This window comes from Anser brachyrhynchus (assembly GCF_964034855.1).
Source record: "Anser brachyrhynchus genome assembly, chromosome: 1".
Taxonomy (NCBI): Eukaryota; Metazoa; Chordata; class Aves; order Anseriformes; family Anatidae; genus Anser; species Anser brachyrhynchus.
In genome coordinates this window covers 119,188,573-119,211,984 of record NC_137694.1, presented here as the reverse complement: position 1 = coordinate 119,211,984, position 23,412 = coordinate 119,188,573, and the positions used below count along the sequence as shown (strand labels likewise).

The window sequence follows — 23,412 nt, the reverse complement described above, 5'->3', positions numbered from 1 at the left end:
GAAATCTCACGTAACTTTTCAAGTTCTGAATAGTCATTGTTTACAAGCCGGCAGCGTGTAATAGAACCTAAATAGCTTCATGCAAGGAGTGAGAGGAGTCCCATTACACCGAGCTGCACACACACAAGCATAAAGCCAATGCCACACAAAATATGCAGCATAAGGTCTCTGCTTGGAGCTGGTGAAGAAGTCACATGCAAGAGCAAGAGGACAAGAAAGTGGGCAAGCAACTACCAGGTAAGGATTTGCCCAGGTCATAAGAGACCACATTTTTTGTGACAAGCATTTATAGGCTTTGGAAAAAGAAGATAAGATAGTACAGTACAGACAGGTTTCAGAACTTGTTGCAGTTGAGCTTTGATGAAAGCTTTATTAGATTAAATGAATAATAATAAAAAAACACAGATGCACATAGCAGCCACACGGGAGGGCATTTTAAACATCTTTTTCCCCATTAAAATCTATTTCTACTCCTGATAGCTTGTCCTTTCTCCAGAAGGAACTGTTCTCCCCAAGGTAATGCAGGGAGAGAAGAAGATAGAAGATAAACACTGAAAAATGCAAAGCAAGTGATGTCACGAAGCCAAATTTCTCATTTGTGTGAACATGGAATTCAGGACCCTTAAGAGCCAGCTCATGCCAGATAATTTTCTTTTTGTGAAGACTAAATTGACCGAAGTATTTCACCAGTTGCCTGAAACAATCCTGAGGGCACAGTGAAACCACACAATGACAGATTTTAATCTTCACCAAATCAAAAAGCTTGCTATTGTTTTGAGTTTAACTTGATAATAAAACTATAAGTTATGTAAAGGCAAAGATCAGCACAGATTTTTCCTCTGCAGAAACTAATGAACTATTTGTAGAAGGTGAGAAGAGGTGGTAGGAGTGTTTCGTCTTCAAGCTCCATTCTTGTAATGCAAACAAGACCACTGGAATATTCACCTGTATAACGCAGGGAAGGGGAAAGCCTCCAATATGCTGTCTCCAGTTATGAAAGCCCTAAATTAAGATTGCGTGAATGTATAATACTGATTTGATGGAACAGTCACCTTCTTCTTGATGTTTCATCTGCCAGAGAAGCTACTCCAAAGAGGATGAGGGGAAGAGGAGGAGAATAACATTTTACTCCTACAGTAAGAAAAAGGAAACAGCCAGAAACAATTGGGGAGAAAATAATAAAAATATAATTAAAAAAAAGTAACTACTACAACCACCACTAACCATACACACCAGCACAGTAAACTCTTTAGGATGCTTGTTGGCTTTTTCCCATTTTATCATTGTAGAAGGTTTCTACAGCGTACAGCTTTTCTATTGCCCCAAATTCAACTCAATTAGAATAATATGGTTTTATTTTCTCTCCCACTAATTCCCCTTCCCTGCAAGAAGTTTCCTCTTTTGACTCCTGCCTTCTCTCTGTTCCTCGACTCTTGATTTCCAAACCCTTGCTTGAGATGAGCAGGAAGCAGCAGAAAATCATTGCTTTCTCTGGTTCACCAAGATTGCAACAGTATCTGCTGTTTCTGAACCACCAATATCCAAGCTCAGAAGCTTCAGTGAAGTTGGGTGGGGAAGTATTAGCAATTTTAAGGAAGAATCCCATGCCAGTTGGTATTTAAGAATCCTTTGAAAAGGTCAAGGTTGTTTCCGCCTCTCACCCACAATCTCATTCCTCTTCTGAAATGTGTTACAGCCTCCCCTCCTGCTCAGCAAGAGGAGCCCATAAAGCCAGCCCTCCCCTGCAGGGGCCAGACACTCCTGCACATACACAGAAGGTGGCAGAGAGATCTTCACTTTAACAGGTGAGAGAAATAAGGGGAGGAGAGGAAAAAATACGGAGTATCCTCTGAACAGTGAGGTACTTTTCTCAGTCCACTAAATATATTCACTCATGTAATGAATACCTCCATAGTGAAATATCTCATTGAGCATCAACAGTTTTCTGAAGCATGTGCCTTGGGGCAGAGCGGCTCAAAAACTGCGCAGAGGAAAACGAGCTGGGGGTGTTGGTCAATGCTTGCCTGAACATGAGCCAGCAGTGTGCCCAGGTGACCAAGAAGGCCAACGGCATCCTGGCTTATATCAGGAATAGTGTAGCCAGCAGAACCAGGGCCAGGGCGGTGATCGTGCCCCTGTACTCTGCTCTGGTGAGGCCATATCTTGAGTACTGTGTTCAGTTTTGGGTCCCTCACTACAGGAAGAACATCGAGGCCCTGGAGCATGTCCAGAGAAGGGCTACGAAGCTGGTGAAGGGCCTGGAGCACAAGTCCTGTGAGGAGCAGCTGAGGGAAGTTGGGTTGTTGTGTCTGGAGAAGAGGAGGCTCAGGGGAGACCTTATTGCTCTCTACAGCTACCTGAAATGAAGTTGTGGGGAGCTGGGGGTTGGCTTCTTCTCACAGATAACTAGTGACAGGACTAGAGGAAATGGCCTCAAGTTGCGCCAGGGGAGGTTCAGGTTGTAAGTTAGGAGATATTTCTTCTCAGAAAGAGGGGTCAGGCATTGGAACAGGTTGCTGTGGTGGTTTTACTCAGGTGGGCAGCTGAGTTCCACCATGGCCACTCTCTCACTCCCCCCTCCTCAAAAAGGAAGGGGGAGAAAATACGACACAAAGATCTTGAGGTTTGAGATCAGTATGATTTAACTAAAGGGAAAGGAAAAAAAAAAAAAAAAAGGCCATGCAGAAGCACAGAGAGAAAGGGAAAAAAAAAGTTATTCTCTACTTCCCATCAACGAGCGATGTTCAGCCATGTCCTGGGAAGCAGGGCCTCAAAATGCGTAACGGTTGTTTGGGAGGACAGGACCTTCCACCACGAGAGCCCCCCTTTTTATTGCTGAGTGTGACACCACATGGTATGGAATATCCCTTTGGTCGGTTTAGGTCAGCTGCCCTGGTGATGTCCCTTCCCCATCACTTGCCCACCCCCAGCCTGCTGGCTCTTGGGGGCTTGGAGGGAGTCCTGATGCGGTGCCAGTATTGTGCAGCAACAGACACAACACTGGAGTGCTACCAGCACTGTTCTAGCTATGAGTGCAGAGCACGGCACTGTGTGGGCTGCTGCAGGAAAAGGTGACTCCATCCCAGACAGACCCAGCACAGCTGACCAGGAAGGTGGTGGCATCACCGTCCCTGGGGGTGTTCAATGAAAGGTTGGACATGGTGCTTAGGGACATGGTTTAGTGTGTGACAGTGGTAGTAGGGTGATGGTTGGACCAGCTGATCTTGGAGATCTTTCCCAACCTTAATGATTCTATGATATATATATATATATATATATATATGCTGCAGAGGTATATGCAGTCAGATTTTTTCAGAGCAATCTTAGCCTCAGAGACTTTGATGATTTTAGCTCATGTCTACTCGTATCTCTTTACATATAGAAAAGTAGCTCTGCACCTTCAGGTGCACCTTAACAATAACTTCAGCATCATTGAAGTAAGTCCTAGTTTATGGCTGAAGCTAATTCCAGATTTGGTTGTTTTCTCATCTGCCTTTCGCTCGATTTTCTCTGCATCTACCTCTTTCTAAACTCTTGATTCCAACCACCAGATTTTTCTACCACTCAGTTCCTATGCTAGTTACTAATCAAATGTAATAAAATAAATTGCTGGTAGTAGGACATGGTCTTCAAGCAAGTGCCCTAGTAAGACTGAAGGAAGGAAGTATGTATCCCTGAGTCATTATCTGTTTCAGGATGCCTAATGAGTGAGAAAGAAAGGAAGGCAGAAAAAAAAAGATAAATCACAATTTGAAACAGATTTAATATGAACACATATGAGCCTTAAACTCAGAAGTGTCAGTGTGCCTATCAATCCCCAGGAGCACAGATTGCTCGGAACAAACCTGCCTTCCTCCAGCACAAGCAATTTAAGAACAATACGTACATACATAGCTAGCTCAAGGACTCCAGGCATGGAAGACTTTATTTGGCTTCACGCATGTTAAGTTATGCAACTTCTTACAAGGGATGTGACCACACTCTAATTTCAGTTAGGATTTCCTAACATCCCAGAACTAACCCTCTTAAAGCCATAGGGTTTTTTTTTATTCCCCTGTCTGTGGGTTACCACTCTTTGTTTTTGCTTTTGAAGCAACCACAGCAAAACGTTCCCATGTGTACACCAGAAAAGCTCAACCCACCACAGCTTTTCTAATTACAGCTTAATGACAGCTTTAGCAGCAGGTGCTGCTTCAGTTCAGTCACTGTCACAATGTCCATCTCCTAGCAGATGTTAGGGGGATGTCACCTATGCAGATCTAGAGGCCTTAAGAGCTAACATCAAAACTTGTTTATATAGATCTATATAGCAACTTGACTTCACGTCATTTGCAAGGATGTATTTCAAGCATTTTCATTTCAGTCGCTGCAGTTTAGCATGTTTCCACTCCAGATCCCCTTCTGTTTTATAAATGAAGAGTGAGGTGACTGCTGTAATTCACTTTTGCCTGGCATAGCTGAAAGCGTCAGCTTTTATGAAGGGAGGGGAGGATGCAGAACACTAACAAGTTACTTCATCTGGAGGATACTATATTTTTAAAAATTTTAAATTATTTCTACAGCTTCAATTTGCATGAAGATTTTTTCCTCCTACGCCTCCTTGTACATATATTAAGTTTCACTTTTCTGTATTATTTTATTTCACTTCCCATTTCCCTGCAAAACTGTTAAAGAACTAGGCATAATGCGATTGAGGAGACAGCTATTTGCTTGATTCCCCCACCCCAGTTTATGAATAGAGTTTGTTAGTTTCAAAGTCCAAATCTATTACTCAACTGTGTTTGAAGGAGGAGTATAATCTCTTCACCTCTGGCTTCCCAGATGTCATTTCCTAACATCTGAGTTTCATGTGTTATGCATTGGCATGTGCTTAAGTTTTGAACCAACAGTTTTTTGTAGCAGCAAACTTGCTTTCAGCTCCTTTCTCAGCAGCCTTGCCAGAACAGTGTAAGTTGTAACCATGGTTAGAGAGTTATTAGAACTAGAGCCAAGCTGATTCTTGCCATCATATCTGAGAAGAGAGGATTATATTATCTTGACCTCAGGAAATGGAAGAGCATCCAGAACTCCCCAGATCTCCCTTGCTGAGGCAGCCCAGCTTGAACTAAGTTTGTTCTCCTTAAAGACTAGATATTCAGGCTCTGTAGGGAATCAGTGCATGCAAATTTACTATTGTCTTGATCAGCAGAACCAGCATGTTTTTAACTACTCTGCTTTGCCAGAGTTGGCACTGTCATTTCCTTCCCTGTTACAGCAGACAGACAATGCAAACATAGAGCTGCACCCAGAACACACATATCTTGCAGTTACTGTGAACTCTTTGTTCCCAAAAGGTGACACTTTCCTATAACATCAATGCACTTCATAATCTGGGGAAGGGCATCTCTCTTAACCAGCCACGATGAAGGAATTTGCCTAATCTTCACATTTTCTCTCCCCACATCTCCTGCTAGAAACATGCATTTAGGACTTTGAAGGGGCAGGCAGAGCAAAGATGCCCAGAAGCATTTGTGAAATCCCAGAGGTGAGAGAAGAAGGTGACAGGGAGTGTCGCTGCTCTTCCAGCTCTACCACATACCCAGCAAGGGCAACCCTCCGGCTATTTCACTCCCATGCACTCCTCTCAGTCACACATATTAATGTTTCCGTCTACCTGGGCTGGAAGCTAGGTTTTCCTTGCAGCTGGCACAATTACAGCTAGTTAGCAGTGTGCAGCCAGCTGCCTGGGGCAGCTCAGTGTTTGGCACAGGCTGAACACACACACACACACTAACAGTGTGCTGCCACACACTGATCTGTTAGCAAAATGCACAGCAATGACAAACACTGGCTCAGACATCTGCACATCCCACAGCAAGTACATTGAGGTTGTATTTCCAAAGACAGTGTCACAAAGACATGACCCAGCAGGAATTAGAAGCCTCTTTGTGCTGGGATCTATAGAGTAGAAGCTGCTAGAGCTTCTACTGGCTCCTATAGCAAAAATTATATTCTTTTACAGAGTGTTTTTTTTTTCTTCCCTTGAGATGAGAAAAGACCCTTTCCTGACAAGAAAGACTGCAATAATATGCAATTAAGAGGACAGGAATGAAAGCTCCCTGGGGGTAACCATGTTGATATGCATCTCTTATTTTCCCAAATCCTCCACTGGGAGAGGCAAAACCAATAATTTTAAAGCTGGAAAGTTTCCCTGAAAAAGTCTCCCCTGCAAAACAGTCTGGGAAATAGCTGGGCCAAGCTAGAGAGTGAGAGGTCAACATTTCATCAGCGATTAAAATTCATGTAGGTCCCCTTACTACAGGACTAGTTGCCTTCTCCCACATTTCTTCCCTCCTCACTAAGAATGGAAGCAGAAAAGAGTAAATTCATTTGCACCAGAAACATCCACCCAGTAAGTATCCTCTGGGGAGATCTAACTCTATAGAAACTCTTGGGCCTGCAGTTAGGGGCTACTAAGTCCAAGGAGTACAGCAGTGTCTTACTGAGTACAGAGTCATTTCATGGCACTAGAATCTGGCTGAACCACACCCTGGATGAAGCCCTAATATTCTCAAATCAAGAGCAAAACCACCTAATTAAAATGCTAACAGGGTTGTATGGCCCATCAGTCTGAGGGAACTGATTTCCTCACGGGAAACACTTTTGTCCTCAAAGACTATTCTCCACTCAGCCTCTACACAATTCATTTCACCCTTTGATGACCTCAGTACAGCTGCAAGTTTCATGACAGTCATGGTATGAAGCCACCGTGTGAATTTACAGGTATCTTCTGAACACTGGTTTCATGGATGAAGTTGAACATCTTGATTCAGATGCAAAAGTGACACGCAACTTGGCTGGCTCAAAATGGCTGGCAGTGTGTACCTCACCCCAGCTACAGATCCCTTCCACACTTCAGAAGGAAGAGAAGGATTTAAGTTAGGATAGGCTCTTATAAGTTTGTTTCCCTTATCCTTATTTCTCTTTTGCGTTGAAAGAGGCATAAACCAGAAATTCTGTCTGTCAAGGGTTGTCTCCAGTGGATGTTATAGTGCTACTTCAGTTCCAACCCTCCATGCAGTTTGTGGTACAGGAGATTTTAGGAGGAGAGCAACTCTAAGGGCCCAGCTGAGGTAATGCAAGCCATGGCTGAAACCACCATCAGCTCACTATCAGTGAGGTGCAGTTCAGAGGCACCTCATGACTTACCCCATTTAGGCCAGGAAAACTATTTCATCCCAGGTGGCTAGTGAGGAAAGCTATAAGTCTGCAAGGTTGTACTCGTACATTTTGCCTGCCCTGAACTACTGCTAGAAACAGCGTTTCCTCAGTTCCTATAAGCTCTGGCTTTCACTTTAGAGCTGCTCTAAGGAGTCCACACTCCTCCTCCAGCTACCACCTCAACTTCATCTCCCAAATGACTGTTTACAGCTTGAATGAAGGGTTACAGAGGACCAACATATAGCATTCTTAGTTCAGTCCTCTAAATAAACAGTCCCAGATATGTCAAGGTCAGCTCTGAGGTCCTCAAAATCTGGGGGTATTGTAAGATACATAAATAATAAGGCTCTTCAAATCCCATCTGGTGGGACAAGGATGCAAGGGCTTTGAACTGCAGGCATGAGATCAGCATATTAATATCCAAAGATACTCATGAGTGCTCAGAGGAAGTGCTTCAAAACTAGGCCATCTGAAGTTTACATACTTTGACTGCTTTCTATGAAAGATTTTTCCTGTTTAATCTCATAACCTTGCACTTTAACAGTTACCAGTTAAAGCAGAGGGCACAGTACTGATCAGACCTAACAACTGCTACTTTGCTCTTAACAAACACATCAACAAGGGGGATGAAGTGCTTGTTCCGAGACATTGTCACATATCAGACATTTGTGTATACAAAAAGGGCAGCCATAACAATTAGTGCTATTTTAAAGTGCTCTGAAGATCCAAACAAAGTATTTCATTTGGTAGCAACATAACCAGTCCTTGAGATGGATAGCAGTTGCCATTGAGTACATGCCATATCTAATCAATCACAACTTTGTACTTTGATATTGAAGACATCACATCCCTGTTCCTGTGAGAGTTAGGTATGTAGTAGGACTCACTGCGCAACCTATTAAACATTTCTCCCCACTTTCCCAGCTGAAATTAAAGGGCACAGCTTGGGTAAGCATTAGGCAAACTCCACATTCTCGTCAGAGACTAATCAACTCAAGTTCTTGCTGAATGGATTAGCTCTTTTTACTAGGAAGCAGATACAAATGGAATTTATTTTCAAATCATTTTCTGTGAACTTCTGACTCCAGGTTCAGTTATTTCTAGGATGCCTCATGTCATGTCTTACATTACCAGGAATACCCAGAACTTCGGTTTTGGCCAACTCCACACGATGGGTTTTCATGAAGCAGCAATGGCAAGAGAGGTCGTTTACTCAGGAAGCCCAGCTGTGGCAAACGAGTGTTTCAGGAAACACCTCTTTTCCCAGCAGAAGTAGGAAGACTCATTTAGTTGCTACATCTGTCACTATTAAATCAAGTAGTATTTTAAAATAACAAAATTACTCTTGGCTACAGTTTTGTTAGACATCTCCCTAGAAGGGTCTACTGTCCTAAAATCTGATGACAAAACAGAAAAGCAATTGTTTACTCTAGCAGTAACAGCTGTACATTGAATAGCACTGTATTTTAGGAGGATTTGACTGTAACCCCAAAACACTCATAAGTACTTTGAGATGTACAGGACTGGACAAGCCTTCAATCCTATCAAAGTATTCACAGCTTACTACAAGGTGCCAGAGACCCTGCCCAGCTATGGCCCTGCCTCTAGATTCTGGTTTTGGCATGCGGATAAACACTATTTTTAATTATTTGGCCTATGATTTTAAATAAATCTTTTGCAAAGACCAAATAAAGAAAACTAGCCCTTTTCACAAGAGCAGCAGGAGCTTTTAGTTAGAGAAACCTGAAGACAACGAAGACAATCTCTCACAAGAACAAGCGTCATCCTTTTGACTAGTATTTTACTTGTTTTGCTCTCACAGAAAGCAGGGCTGTTCATTGATGGTTGCTGTCCTCAGCATGTATATTATAAATATAAACAAAATTTTAGATTTCAGTCATCTGATTTGGGTACAACATTCACCTGATGAAAACAGTGGGGCAGAAACTATCAGAAGATCCTGAGCATGCACAACTTTTAAGAAATACCACAACAGGGGTGCCCACCGTGTTTTTTTTAAGTCATGGCTCTAGGATACATGTGCAGAGAAACACTTGAGAAGGCTGGCCCTCGAACTACAAAATCATAGCTATCTGCTCAGTTTTGGGTTACCTCCCAAATTATAGTTATATTGTAGTATTTATTATAAGCTAATACAATTATAATGGCTGACATTATAGAATAAGATACCTGAGGAGACAGTTGTGAGATATTATCAGATATTTCCGCTCACACACACCCCTTGAATTTTGAAATTGCTAGAACACCACAGCACATCTTTGTGCCGTTTATATTCCAAGGCACAACATGTGTCCAGCTAGCAGTTTACTGGTGGGCAACACATATACTTAATAATGTTTCCAGAATCAGTGGCACAGACCTTATAACCGCTGTAACACTCCAACCCACACATTCCTGGATTTCCAAAGCATAGTTATTACCTCGGTGATGCAAAGCCTCATTGCTTGTGCACAACTCCAGGCTAGAGCTTGAAGGGTGCCAAAACAGATATGCCACTGGCACCTGATACTGTACAGAAGAGCTTGTATCTTTGTTATGCTTCTGTAGGCACCAAACCTGCTCCTCTGGTTACCCAGAGCTTCTACATCACCATCCAGGGGAACTATGGCCTGCTCAGCCCTTGCAGAAGAACCTACTGGGCCTGGATCAACCTAGAGGTGAGGGAGAAACCTGCTGTGAAATGCCACCAGAAAGTATTTCACAGGGTGGTAGGCAGGGGAGGGGAAAGAGTAGGCATTCAAAGGAGATGTGTGTGTGGTGGGAAGGGGGGAGATGCCACGCAAGGGGTGCTTCAGCTAGAGCACTGTCAAGACTTCTCACCAACATTAGTGAAGCTAAATGCTGCTGCTTCAGATACTGCTGTTTGCAGAACTGGGGGCTCAGTAAGAGCCGTATCACAAAAACTATATTCCTACAAGATTTGAGATTATTTTGCTTTAGATCAATTCATTGATTGCAAAGATGTTTGTCTGTATCTATAATTCTTGTCTGCTGAGGTTGGTAATATAATCTAATCACAGAAATTACCTCTTCAGTGATGAAAGGTGAGGTCTAGAGATCAGAATGTAGGCCAGTGCTAATGCATGAAATTGCAAGCCTTGTTTGGGATGTGCTGTTTATACCCTCCGTTTCCAGTCTGGGGCTGGTTGGAAATATACTGTAAGTTTAAGTTTACCTAAACTTTCACAGGGGGTTTCCCATAATGAAAGTGCAGAACCACAGAGAGGTCAGGCTGGTCTTTAACAGTATGAAAGTTTGTGGGTTTACACAAACTGCCTCTTTCTTTACAAGTTACTACTTAACCTCACATTTAAAACTGCAAAAACACATTACAGTTCTGTTCAGTATCTCTGACACTGAAAAGAGGTAAGTTTGGTGAATGAGAGACCTTACAGCAGCTACCTGTGCATTGCTCTACCAGCATAGGTCAAACCTGGCTACCTAGCCAGTGAGCCGCCTTTATAGCACAGTTGTAGTAGGAGGTTAATCCTGTTACTCATTGCTAAGGCACTTTGTTTGGGTCCAGGGCCACATCTAAAGTGCTCTTCACCACAACACTTGAGATGACCCAGTTGTGTTGTAATAGTATCTGATGGCAGTAGACAAGACATCTGGATAGTGGTCATATACTTGACACCATCTGGATGCTTTCAGCTATGGCCTACTTTCAGATGACAAGTGTTATGCTCTGTAGTATTAAACACAGTAACTGATGAAAGGGTTATATTACCACAACTGAAGTAAGCTCCTTTTGAGAAAAAGGAACAATTTGCTAAAATAGCTCCATTATCACTAAGCTATATCATCATAGAAGAGTAAACTGAAGACCGCTTTAAAAATATATCTACCCTTAAGAGCAACTTTCAGGACTTTTATCCCAACATAACTTGGGGATATAAGTCCTGTAATTAATTTGCATGTTGGGTTCTCATCTTCTAATTAATAAGTTCAAAGACTGGCTTATTTTTACTCTCTTCTGCTCTCACAATCCAGAAAGATCAGTACCAGCTAATGGTTTGAAGATGCAATGAACAGTTCACAACCTAGTTTCTCAACCTTGGTATTTTTTTTCCTTATGTGATCAATCAAAGCGCCCTTCTAATTCTTCATCCTCCTCCCCAGCACCCTTTGTAGCCCATAGACAAGTCCAAGGCTAAACCACACCACCATCTCTGGCAGTTCAATCAGTGCTACTGGGGAAGAAAAGAAACCATGAAGCCAAGTCCAACAGTTGAGTAGTGATTTCTTTAGAGCTTGCTAGGCTTGGGACACTGGATTCTGTTGGCTTGTAACAACTCTAAACTTGTCTGAGGTGTTACTTCCCCAAAGCACAGCAAAAGTTATTGCTTCAAAACAGAAATTGGATCTGACAGAGTTTGGGCCCCAAAACCTTAAGCTTACTATCTCACTGCCTTAACTGTAACAGGGCTGTACGTTAGGGTCACTGTTTAGGAGTACATGAATACAACCTGTTATCAGTTAGTACATAAGCCAACAGCCAGATGTTCCATGGAGTAGAAAATTAAAGTGGGGGGAGGGCCAAGGAAGCAGGGAGGTCAGTTGTGCCCTCTGAATATCAGGGCTTGCAACGTTGCCACTGCTGATTTGCAATGGGAAAATGAAGTCACAGAAAAGTGTTGCAGTAGGAAATGCGATGACACAAGAAACTATGACTTCCATCTTACCCTGTCCCTCTGCTTTCCCCAGAGGAAGAGACCCTTCCACTGCAAAGCAGTCTTTTTTTTCCCCCCTCTGGTTTTGCATTATTGTTTTAGTTGAAAAAACACAACATATATTCAAGAACAGAGTTATCTCTCAACTCTGGAAAAGCAGCATTCCAGGCAAAGTACAGCCCTCACCTAAAAATCATTCACAAAGAACTCCGCTGAAGGCCTACACAGTCTCTAGTAGGAATGTCAAGACACTGAACCACCACAGAAAGAGGAAAACAGGCGTACACATACACCAAGACACACACACCATTTATGAAAGTGAAACCACTTTCAGTAGGTTTCCCACATCTTCTTAGAGAAGAGACCAGGCAACTTTTGAAAGTTAGTTGTACCCACACATGGCCATAGGATGAAAAGGGTGCTGTTATTAGAGAAGGAGGAAGATGCCACTTCCTTCCTGTACCAAGGATCTGAATAAAAATATCTACAGGAAAGAAATATAAATGGACTTTCAAAGTGCTCTGAAAGGAAGGAGCTCCTCTCTTTTCTTCCAAACCCCAACCTTGCTCCTTTGGAAAGAACCCAGCACCTTCTTGTGTGGTCATGATTAGAGATTTAGGGTAGGGGGAGGAGGGAGAGTAATGCTATTACATTGATAACTGACAAAAGGACTTTGAGGACAGGAATGAGACAGTATCTGACGATGGTTACAACACTTGAGATGCTGGTTTTAGATTGTAAAAGGATTTGGCTGAACTAGATCTGAACCAAACATTAACAAAGTCTGAAAGCTTTAAGAAGACCGAGAAAAATTCCAGAGTACATGGCTTGCACGAAGTGCTTAAGACCCCATTGCATCTTTTCTCTAGTCATATAAATTGACTGTTAAAGGTATTTCCTTCAGACAGATATATGTATGTATATATAATATACACATCTACCTCAGTTCTCAAGCCAGTAGTCCACATTCCTCTCCTCCAACATCTGGGCAAAATAACCTGGACATCTCAACATTATTCTACATCGTATATTGTATGTTCTTCCCATTAATTCAATATAAGATTGCTCTCCACTTGGAAAAATTACAGCTTATCAAAACAAGCATGAAGTGTTCACAGGCATTTTTAAGATCTCCTGTTTGAAACCTTATTTTTATTTCTCTCTGATAGACAGAAGTTAATCAGACATCAACATTCTTGCATTTGTACCAGAACCATTTAACTAGAAATATTCAGCCCTGATACCAAAAAAATCTTGGTTCTAAAGGCTGTGTAGATTTCTGCTTTGACTGAAAGTAAAATACTCATAAATATTGTCACAAAACAGGGGCTGGGTAGGTAATTCTTTTTTTTTTTTTTAAAGCCTGCGATATTTGGTGACTGTCAACTTAATTTTTGTCATTGGTTCAAGAGTCCTTGAATCACTAGAACTTAATGTTTTCACTAGAATAAAGTTTACACTCCACAAGTGCTTTGTGCATTTCACTGTGTAACTATGGAGAAGGCAAAGAGAGTCTCCTAGAAAAGAGAATAGTTCTTCTTTTTTAGTTATTTGCTTTCACTGCACTTACCTGTTATGCTTTGTGTAAGAAAAGTTGTCACCAGAACATGCAGGAACATCCAAGATACTTTCTTAGGACAAAGGTGGTACTGGGTACATGGTGTGAATTACTCTAAGGGAAATTTGTTCTGTAAACAGTTTCTACCTCCCCAAAACAATTTTCAAATAAACTGCAGCTGCAGGTCTATTGCCAACAATTAAGAAATAAAATAAAATCAACAAATAAAACCCACACACTTTCTCTGTTGCTTTAATAGAGCAACGTTCCTAGAGCCAACAGCTCAGGCCAATACGAGCTCCTCTGGGTTCAGTGACTCTGACATCACTGAGTTAATTAACACCTTTGATTGATCCTGAAATTTGTTCTGTGACTATAAAAAATTTATGATGTTGAACACACTTATAAGCAACCATTCAAGTTGCATTTTGTAGTTCAGGAAAATAATCCAGGATGCGATTCAGGTAGTTCCCATTGCTCAGACGACCACGTATCATTGAGTTCACCCTCTGGGTTCTCAAGCCCTCCAAGAGGTGCCCAGCACTGAGCTTTGCCAGTTCAGTTGCAAATTAACGCCATGTTCTTGGCAAGGGCCATGAAGTGTTACAATGACCTCGGTTAACCTCAGTTTCTTTTTCTCCTCTCACCCTGGCATTCTGAGCTTTCATTTTCAGACCCGCCATTTCCTATGCTTCTATGCCCAATGGGGAAATGCAATTGCTGCCAATTAGTGTCATTTATCTCTGACGCTCACAGTTTTGCTGCAGATTTTTGAAGTTTTTCTGTCTTCTGAACTTCATCTGTTCTACAACCTTCTTCCTCCTCTCACCTGTTAGAAACTGGATCTAGTGTATGGTAGGGTCACAATTCAGGAATATGATGCACTGTCTAGTAAGAGGTCTGACAGAAAAAGTTACCTACTGTATCTGTGTGGAATTGTATATATAAATCACTAATATCATAATGTCTTGAAAAAAGGTGGTTTCTACAATACATGAATTAAAAACCACCAAGAGGAGAGAGGACTCACTCCAGGAAACCAACTGGCAGCCTTCATAAACCCTGTGCCTGTTGCTGGCAACAGTTGGCAATAAATATAAGCATCTAAAGGGCAGGATTTTCCCAGCTCTCACTGTACCGAACTGGAAAGTAGTTTAGGAGATTGGAAATTCTCTGGAGCTAAGTGTGTTGCACTTCCTCCTAGACAAGACATCGAACAAAAATTAAAGACATTCTATTGACTAGACCTTTAGCACAAAGCAGTCTCTCGAGCCTGAAATAGTTTCCCTTCTGCTTCCTAGGAAAGTCCCTCAGAATTTCCCTTTCTCCCTATACCCTGTGACCAGCCTTTATCCGCTATATGAATTTGAAAGTTAAAAGCGAGGGATTTTTCCTCTTTCCTTCTTTGGACTGATGACATTTACTGAGGGGGTTTTATAATCCTGCCTTGGTGTGAAAGATAATTGCTGACTGAAGAAGGGAAAAAAACCTTGTAAATATATAACACATTGAGCAAGACATAGCTAAGGCTATCACCACAAATACCTATGAAGTTATTACACTAAATGCTGACTGTTTAAAAAAAGGCTTTTTTTGCAGTGTATAGTACTACTTTTGCACTACATTTTTTGCTTTACAGTATAGAAAGCTCAATATTGTTCTTACTTCAGCTTCAGGAATTTGGCTCTTGTCAAGTTATATCCTCTCTAAGTTTTACGGCCCTTCAGCCGCACTCTGTCACAATGCCGTGCAGAGGAGGTGGAGAACAAAGATAAAAGGAATTGCATTCATGAGCTGTGAGAGACTTATCAGCTGGTAAGCGACGGAAGAAATTAAGGACTGATGAGACAAGTCGTAGGCTAGGCAGAGTGCTGAGGTCAGACTACACACCTGCATCAGTGGACAGCTTGAGGCGCAGGCAAAGCATGATCTCGCTTAAATCACCAAGAACCCCACTGCTCCAGAGGGCTGGTGACTGGCTGGGAAGCAGCTGCTGCTCCAACAGTGCCTGTCCCTCAGTTAGGAAAGGCAATGCCCTGCTTCTCCTGTCTGTTTGTAGGACGCTTGCCCTGCTCTGTCCTGCCCCTGATGTCCAGCAGCAGCAGCACTCTCCTCTGCCCGCTTTTCCAAGAAGCTTGCACCAGCTATGTGCATGTAGCGAAGCATCCCCATCCTTCTACAGGGGCTTACTTAGAAAGGATGAGTTCAAATAATTCTGAGTTTTTTCACTGCGGATGCAGAAAGGGAGCTCAGCCTGTTGAGTAATGGAGCTGCAAATTCTTTGCAGGAATTTAAACTTGGTGTCGATATTTCAGAGTAGGGACGTTTCTACAAGAAACAACAACATTAGATGACCACTCCTTCAATGAGAAAATTCTTTCACATGGAAAGCCTCTAATCCAGGGTGCTCAAAGCCCTTTAAAAGCAAATCACAACTACAGTGGAAGGGAGAGACCATGAGGAAGACATCAAAGAGCAATGAGAAATACCTGTCAGGCACCCCCTCCCCCACAGTGTGCAAGAACCCCATATTTCAATCCATCTTGGGTCTTCTTCACTGTTTTATGAGGAGCTGTATGGAGGGATTCATATCATTTGGCACACTGCCTAAAGAAAAAAAGAAGATCAAGTATTTGAGAGGAATGGTATTGAGATAACCTGATTTCACCCCCTTCTCTTCTTCCCCAACACAGCCTATAAGTGTTTCTCCTCAGCTTACGACCAGCAAAAACTTGAAAACATTAAGAGTTACTTTCATGGGATTTGAGCTGTCAGGTCCTAAGCGGTGCTACTAATACAAAGTGGATCATCTCTTTCTTCAAAAATAAGTCTCATTTTCACAACCAGCTTCACATCAACCAGTCTGAAAATACTAGTATCAATCGGTGTTGTATTAATCCAATTAATATTTTTATTGACATCAGTTATCTTATTCGTATCTTCACGACTTCTCACATAAGTGAATCTAAGCATCACTTTAGCTGTTTGGTCATTGAACAGTGATCCAGAATCAGGCAATGTCACTGATATAAGGGTCAGTTTGAGCAGATGACAAAAAAAAAAATCACACAGTCAAGAATGAAGAATTAAGATCCTTATTCCGTGTTAATATTATACTCCACAATACCTCTATCTTCCAAGTAAATTAAAAAAAAAAGGTAAAATAAGATATCAGCCAGAGAGTACTAGAACAAGATATTTGGACAGGAACTGCCTTCAAAACAAGAAAAAAAATACACAACATTTAGTCAGCTGAAGGAACCTTCACCTCTTTATGCATCACCATTTCTGATGTAGCTCTTTAAAGCTAAGGTTTTCAAAAACACAAAGTAAACAAAAAACCACACACCTCAGCCTCTTTTGTGTAACTGCAATCTCTTGGAAGAACAGTTCTTTACTCTTCCTAAGAAGACTTTATTCATCAAAAGAGAAAATCATTTTGTTGGAACTGTTAAATAAAGTGCAGTGGAAACTCTCAGAAGAGCAAAAAGGAATTGAGAGAATGAGGAACGTGGAGGGGAGCTGTCAGAAAGACATTACAAAAAGGAACAATAACTTTTTGGTTTCTCTTCAAAAGTTTCATAAAAGGGCATAAGACCACCACACATCACCAGTCACAGGGAGTAAGTCTCACCAAGCGAGCACAATGCCAAGCAAAGGGTGGGACACACCACATGCTGCTTAGGCTGTGCTTCCTGACCTTTCACACAGACAGATTCAAACCCGCAGCATTCAGAAACCCAGCAGGGCTTACAGTGTGCAAAATGGGGACCGGCAGGGCTGGGAACACTTCTTCAGGGGTTGAAGCGCAGAAATGGCTCCCCCTAAGTCAAGAGCCTTTACCCAAAGACAAATGAAAGGTGCTGCCTTGCCGTTCAGCAGAGCACTGGTGTTCTCTTGGAAAACCCATTGCTAAATCTAGCACAAAAGTTATGTTACATAAAGGACAAAACAGGTTTTAAGAGAACAGGATGCAAGCCTACTACTAAACGTCACCGACAATTGCCTTGCAAAACTACCTACAGGACCACACAGCCAGTGACACAAAATGCCTCATAGATCCCTGTACAGACATCCTCCTGGTCCCTGGATCGATCTTCACCCCAGGGAAGCAAGCAGATGGCAGACACAAAATTCCTCACAAATGAGTGCTGGAAATATGGATTACATGGATCTTAATTCCCTGAGAATTCAGTCAGGCCAAACATAACCCAAAACTACCCAACAACCGCAAGGCTGTAGCATCATTTGATCAGGGTTGATATCTACTTACTTGCATACCAGGAGCGTGCTTCCTTCCTTCTGAAACTTGAAATGAAACATGCCACATTTAGTATCAGTCCCACTGGGTCACCTGAACCCTTCCCATTTTGCAAAGCCACGAATAACTTTAGTTTGAGAGCTATTAGAAACGTTATTCTGAAATTAAAACTAAAGTCTAGAAATTGGAATACTCAGACAAAGTGTGCTAACTTGTTAGTGATCCTTTTTTGGCCAGACACATGCAGAGTTTTGCTATTTTCCTCCAAAATTTTGGTAAGGTGTTTGGAAGTTTCAATCCTGCATACTTAGATCAGATGTAAACTTTACCTCCTGTTTTCCCCCCCATTTTATTTTATATACATGGACATATATATACACGTATTTAAATATATACCAGAACTATTTATGCAGTGAGGAGAATAGATAGAAGGTCCCACTGTAAGTCTGTATGGGGTACAGCTCTCTACTTGGAATGAATCACACACAGTCACTCTTTTATTCTTTAACCCCGAGAAGGAATAACATTTCAGAGTTCATAATACAATTGACAACAATCTTCCAGTCCCCAGAGCCTGGCTGTTGATCACGATAAGCATTAAACAGGCAGTGGGAAATTCCAGCAGCACAGGAAAACGTAGGCAAACCCAAAGCCAGCTCTCCACCCACCACGTGCCACCTCTGCAAATAGGTGGTGTGACTGGGGCACAGGCAGGGAAAAGAAAGGAAGCACGGACAGAGTACATGGTGCTTTGGTGAGAAGCAGATAAGGACAAGTTTGGATAGTTTTAACGGCTATAAACCTTACTAAAGCAAACAAACTTTAAAACCAGGCCAGCCTTTAGCTTCACAAGCGCACAAAGTTTCCTACGGTGCACCTGAAGATCAAGATCTTCCTCCAGAACTTGGCTGCCACCACAGCATGTTTTGTAGCGTGAAGGTCGGGACATTCCCCCAGGTAGCAAAGGCCACTTTTTCCCCCACTGCCTTGAGCAGAGAGGGTGAATTACACAACCGTTCAGCTACATAAACACTACTTGCCATTGTTCACAAATCCCTAGAAAATTACTTGTAAATCAAGGTAATTTACTTCAACAGCTAACACCTTAAAGTAGAAAGCTGTGGTCATATTTTGATACACACTAGCATGTCCCTCACTGATATCCCTGAACTCTTTCCTTAGACTAATTATAAGACAGCTGTCTAAACGATGCCTCATTTTGTTTATAGGTTTCTTTCAGATAAGATCAGAAATAATCACGCAGTTTCAGTACAGGCTGTTGCATCACAAGAACTTTATTGAAGAAGACAGATCATAATTTCTGCTCGTAAATTCGCTCATCAGCTTTCTACTAGCAAAGGTAAAAGGACCGCACGGTTACACAGACAGAACGTTTAAAGAAGAGACAGAAGATTGCCTGGGTGTGTATGAGGAACAGTAAAGCGACATTTCTCAGCTCAGGGTGCTCTCAGGATTTCTCAAAGACAGGGAGAAAGGTGTTCTCCCCCCCCCCCCCCCCCCCAAGCACGAGTAGCAGCAGCCATTTAGCATAAGTTTATTTTTGAAAGCCAAAGGCACATGGGATAAAAACCAGAAGAAACCATCAGTGACTAAGCTGCAGAACTTTGCCAGGTGAATAAGGAGCTGTTTCCTTCTTGGCAGTGGCTTTCATTCATCTGCTAAATGCTTTTGACCAACCATTCCAGAACTGCTGGCGTCTCCTCCAGCCTGTACCACCATTTATTCTGTGCCCAGCAGAATTACCTGTGCTACTCAGCCAGCGCTGGAAGTTGGCGAACCAGGTGAAAAAGATGCCAAACAGGTGGGTCCCTTTAACATAACATGCAGATGTTGCATCCACGTAGCCCACAGCAGCTTTAAAATCGGTGTCATACCCAGCAAGCACCGCACAGAGGTAGCCCCTCGGTGTCAAAAGGGTTCCAGCATCTTCCTCCTCTTCCTCCCTGCCCCAGCCAGCCCTCCCTCCCAGAGCAGCTTCTCACAGTCAGTTCCCAGGTCAAACATCCTTTCTGCTCTAGATCCCAAACCGGCCACTCTCTGCAGCAAGGGCTTTCACAGCTGAAACCAGCTGTTTTTTTCTGGTAGCATAGCCTGACTGCTCAGCTACCAGAGCTGCTGCCCCATGGTACGATCACAGCTGGGTCACACTCCAGCTGTGTCACTCATCGCTGCTGCTCTCTGATGAAACAGCTGCCCACAGAACTCACAGAAAGGCTTAAGGCAGTAGAGAAAGAGAAAGCCATTTGCACACAGCACAGGCCCTTGACTCATGCGCAGCTTTCCTACACAAGGCATTTTCCCCTCCTGCTCTCCCAGCTGTCGTGACCAGCAGAGATGTTCACAGAGGAGCATCCCTAGCACACTGCAGCAACGCTACTTCCAGGGTTAACAGAGCACTCCTGGAAAATATCATTTTCTTAACTTATTTTACATGGAGAATTTAAATGTTACTTTTTCCCCCCTGCAGCACTGAGTATCCTTCCCCTCCTCCCGGTGAACAGAAACAGCTTAAATCAGTTTTCTTCGTGACAAAGCCCTGCTAGTCTGTGGGCACGTGGAACTCTTTGTTTTCCTACTTGGTTAATTTCATTTTATTGCAGGCTGAGTGAACATGTTCAGTAAACGGCCTCACACCCATCTAACGTTTACGTCACGACAAAGATATTGCCAAGAATTTCCAAGTTTTGCAATTTAATCATATGCTTTAATCGCTTCACATGCCTTAGTTACTTCAGGCAAGTTAGCATGTTAAAAAAAAAAAAGAGGTATTCATTCTTCTGGAAATGATTTTTCATTGAGAAGTCTTACTCAGTTAACTGTTTTAGCCCCTCAAAAAAAAAAAAAAAACCATGCCTAAACAATTCCTTTGTCAGATTAAAATGAATAGTAAATGGATTGACTTAAATCAAATGAGGGTATAAGAAACTAATGTATAATGTTTGTTTTATGACTTTTTTTTCAAATTTAAGCCTGCACTTAAGAACAAATGGATATGAAAGAGCAAACAAACTAATCACTTTAGATGCTGCTTCATGCGGTAACTGAAACACCTTACACCAGCTGAACTGCACTGACTGGATCTCCTCTTTAGCATACCAAGAACAATCCTGGTGAAGGTTCAGCATAGACATTACCATTTCAAGCAGTGTCAGCTCAATCCAGAAAGAAATATTATTTCAAATAAATTGTATATTGAGATAAATTAAGGGCCAGGTGCTCCAGCAGGAACAGTCTAAAACATTCCCATAGTTAGAGACAAGGAACAAGATACATAGAACAAGACCTTCCTTGCTCCTTCTTTATGCACAAGCCTAAACTTCAATAGGGAAGTAACAAAAGCACGTGGGTGAAAAGAAAGATCAACATTCACATGCAAGTCCAATGTAGTTTGGTATTTCAGGTCTGATCCCACTTCTCTTTCAACCAAGGCTTTTAAAGTACAGACATTTGTGAGAAGCAGAAACCCCACAGGGACTCTGTGTGAGTAAACCAGCCAAAGCCAGTGATGCAAAACAAGCTGGCTTGGCTGGAACAACAGCCTTCACTTGGCTCTTGAGTCAGAATGAAAACTGTTAGAAAAGGACTAACTTAAAAAAAAAAAAAACTACATCACTTCTAGGGGCTCTGACTTTAGGGTCATTCCTGTCTGCTGCTACCGTACCTTTACACAGACCTCCTAGCTGGCCATATCTACTAACTTTTGAGTTCTTTCTATATAAGAGAGATCATAAGGACACCTTGTTGCCAACTGAGAGCACAGGCACAGCTGCAGGACCACTGCAGAGCACAGCTGCAAAGCATTGGCCACCCAGCTGTCCTCCTTCAGCCCAGCAAGAGACCTCGCTGCTGCAGAGCAGCAAGATGGCATGGAGCCACGGTCCCTCCAGGTTCACCTTGTTCTTGTCCCAGGGCCAGGATAAGTTTGCTGCTGGTGGTTTTGTAAAGCAGCCTTATGTAGAGCAGAACACCCATACAAAACTGAGAGTGAGGATACAGTCAGTGTATAAGTTTAATTTTCTAAAGGAAGGAAACACATGGAATAAGCTCACTTTGCATAAATGTATATCCTTGCTTGAAATAATAACCATTACAGTGGAGATGGAGGCAACCACAGGAGAAGGTCATCAAAAACATGCAAGACACGTTTTTAATCCTTGAAAAAAGTCAAACAGGCAAGGGTTTCATGGTGCTTACACCTCTGAACAAAATCCTTCTCTGCACCAGTTGTGTCAGCCAGTACACATCACCTGCTTGCTCTTCTCAAACCACCATGGAGCAGTGCACCAGCAGCCTTGTGCCAGCTCTCAAACATCAGTCGTGCACGCTGAGCTCAACTCTAAGCTAACCTCCACCACAACAAGAGCTGTATTGACCTGCCTGGGAGGTGCCTTGAGCTTTCCAATGCACAAGACATCCCTCAGGATGTCACAGACCAAGCTCGACACTTCACAGTTCAGGATGTAGGGCCAGGGCAGTAATCCCAGCAGATGCCCATCTTCAGCTCTCTACAAGAAGGTGCCAGATGGCTTGCACCATGTATCAGGAAATGGCTGGTAAATGAAGCATAACCAGGGCTTTGTCATGAGGAGTGAGAGAAAAGCACAGAAATTCAGCTCTTGAGACTAGATTTTAGAGCATGAGCACACAAGTTTCAGCCCTTGTGGGACTAGTGGGGTTGCATTTTGGATCTTGCTTACCCCAAGAAGCACCATTTCACAGAGTCACACAATGGTTTGGGTTGGAAGGGACTTTGCAGATCATCTAACTCCAACCCTCCTGCCTTGGGTATGGACACCTTCCACTAGAAGATTCACCAGATTTCACCAGAAGTAACAGGCACAAGAACAGCTCTGCGAGGGAAATGTGACAGGGCTGACTCAGGGGAAAGAGAAGAGGACCTTGGCCAAGCCACTACTTTCACCGTATTATCTCTGGAGCACACTGGGGAGGAAAACATCAATAAGATATTTGTATTCCTTAAGCTACAAGGTGCTGAGAAGATGGGGAGAGGAAGCCAAAAATGACACTCCTTTTCTTCCTTGCCCTTTTTTTTTTTCTCCCCCTCTTTGAGAAAGTACCTGATTTAACAGCCTCCTCAAAGAAGAAGCTCCTTTAATCAATATTTCCCCTACAGGCTTATCGGGTATGACTGCGTTTTATTGGTAGATATGCTGCTTGGGCCATATTTGATAGAGTCTGAGGTACAGCGTTTACTGCTCTTGATCATTATGATACCTACTAGGTTTCACCATCTTCTTTGATCTCCCCGGCTATAGAACAAGAATCCTATACAGTGGGCTGAAAGCCCAGGGCAGGTCACTGCATGGTTTATGACTCATATCCATCCTACATGCGAAAATAAATTCCTGATATTGTATACACATAGTGAAAGAAGAAAGAATGAACCACAGAAAACCAAGCACTACTGAATATCCTATTCCCTTCTAGAGAAATGCTTATGGCAACAAAAGTCACAGCACGTTTCACTCTTTTGCTTTTGTAGAGTCTAAAGGAGCAGCTGGAGAGCCTGGTGAAGTCAGTGACGTGGAAGGGTTCCTAAGAGGTGGGAAGCCACAAAAATGAAATGGTAAGCTATGTTTTTTCTCATATTGCAAAGCAGCTGAAGTTTGTGGGCAGAGCGAATTTTGCCTGATTACCAATAGAGAATAATCTCAGGA

At 42.5% G+C, this 23,412-nt stretch overlaps 1 protein-coding gene across 7 annotated transcripts in view; it reads left to right on the top strand.

Annotated features, from left to right (window-relative positions):
• The window catches only part of ICOSLG (inducible T cell costimulator ligand), a 62,221-nt gene that overhangs the window by 28,127 nt on the left and 10,682 nt on the right, over positions 1 to 23,412 (top strand). The window contains exons 8-12 of one of the 7 annotated variants that reach the window (XM_080576746.1): positions 1,697 to 1,805; positions 9,769 to 9,878; positions 18,943 to 19,073; positions 19,376 to 19,535; positions 23,238 to 23,321. The gene's annotated coding sequence lies outside the window, so the exon portion shown is untranslated. The remainder of the gene's footprint in view (positions 1 to 1,696; positions 1,806 to 9,768; positions 9,879 to 18,942; positions 19,074 to 19,375; positions 19,536 to 23,237; positions 23,322 to 23,412) is intronic. The other 6 variants (XM_080576744.1, XM_080576748.1, XM_080576745.1 and 3 more) reach the window with 6 other exon arrangements.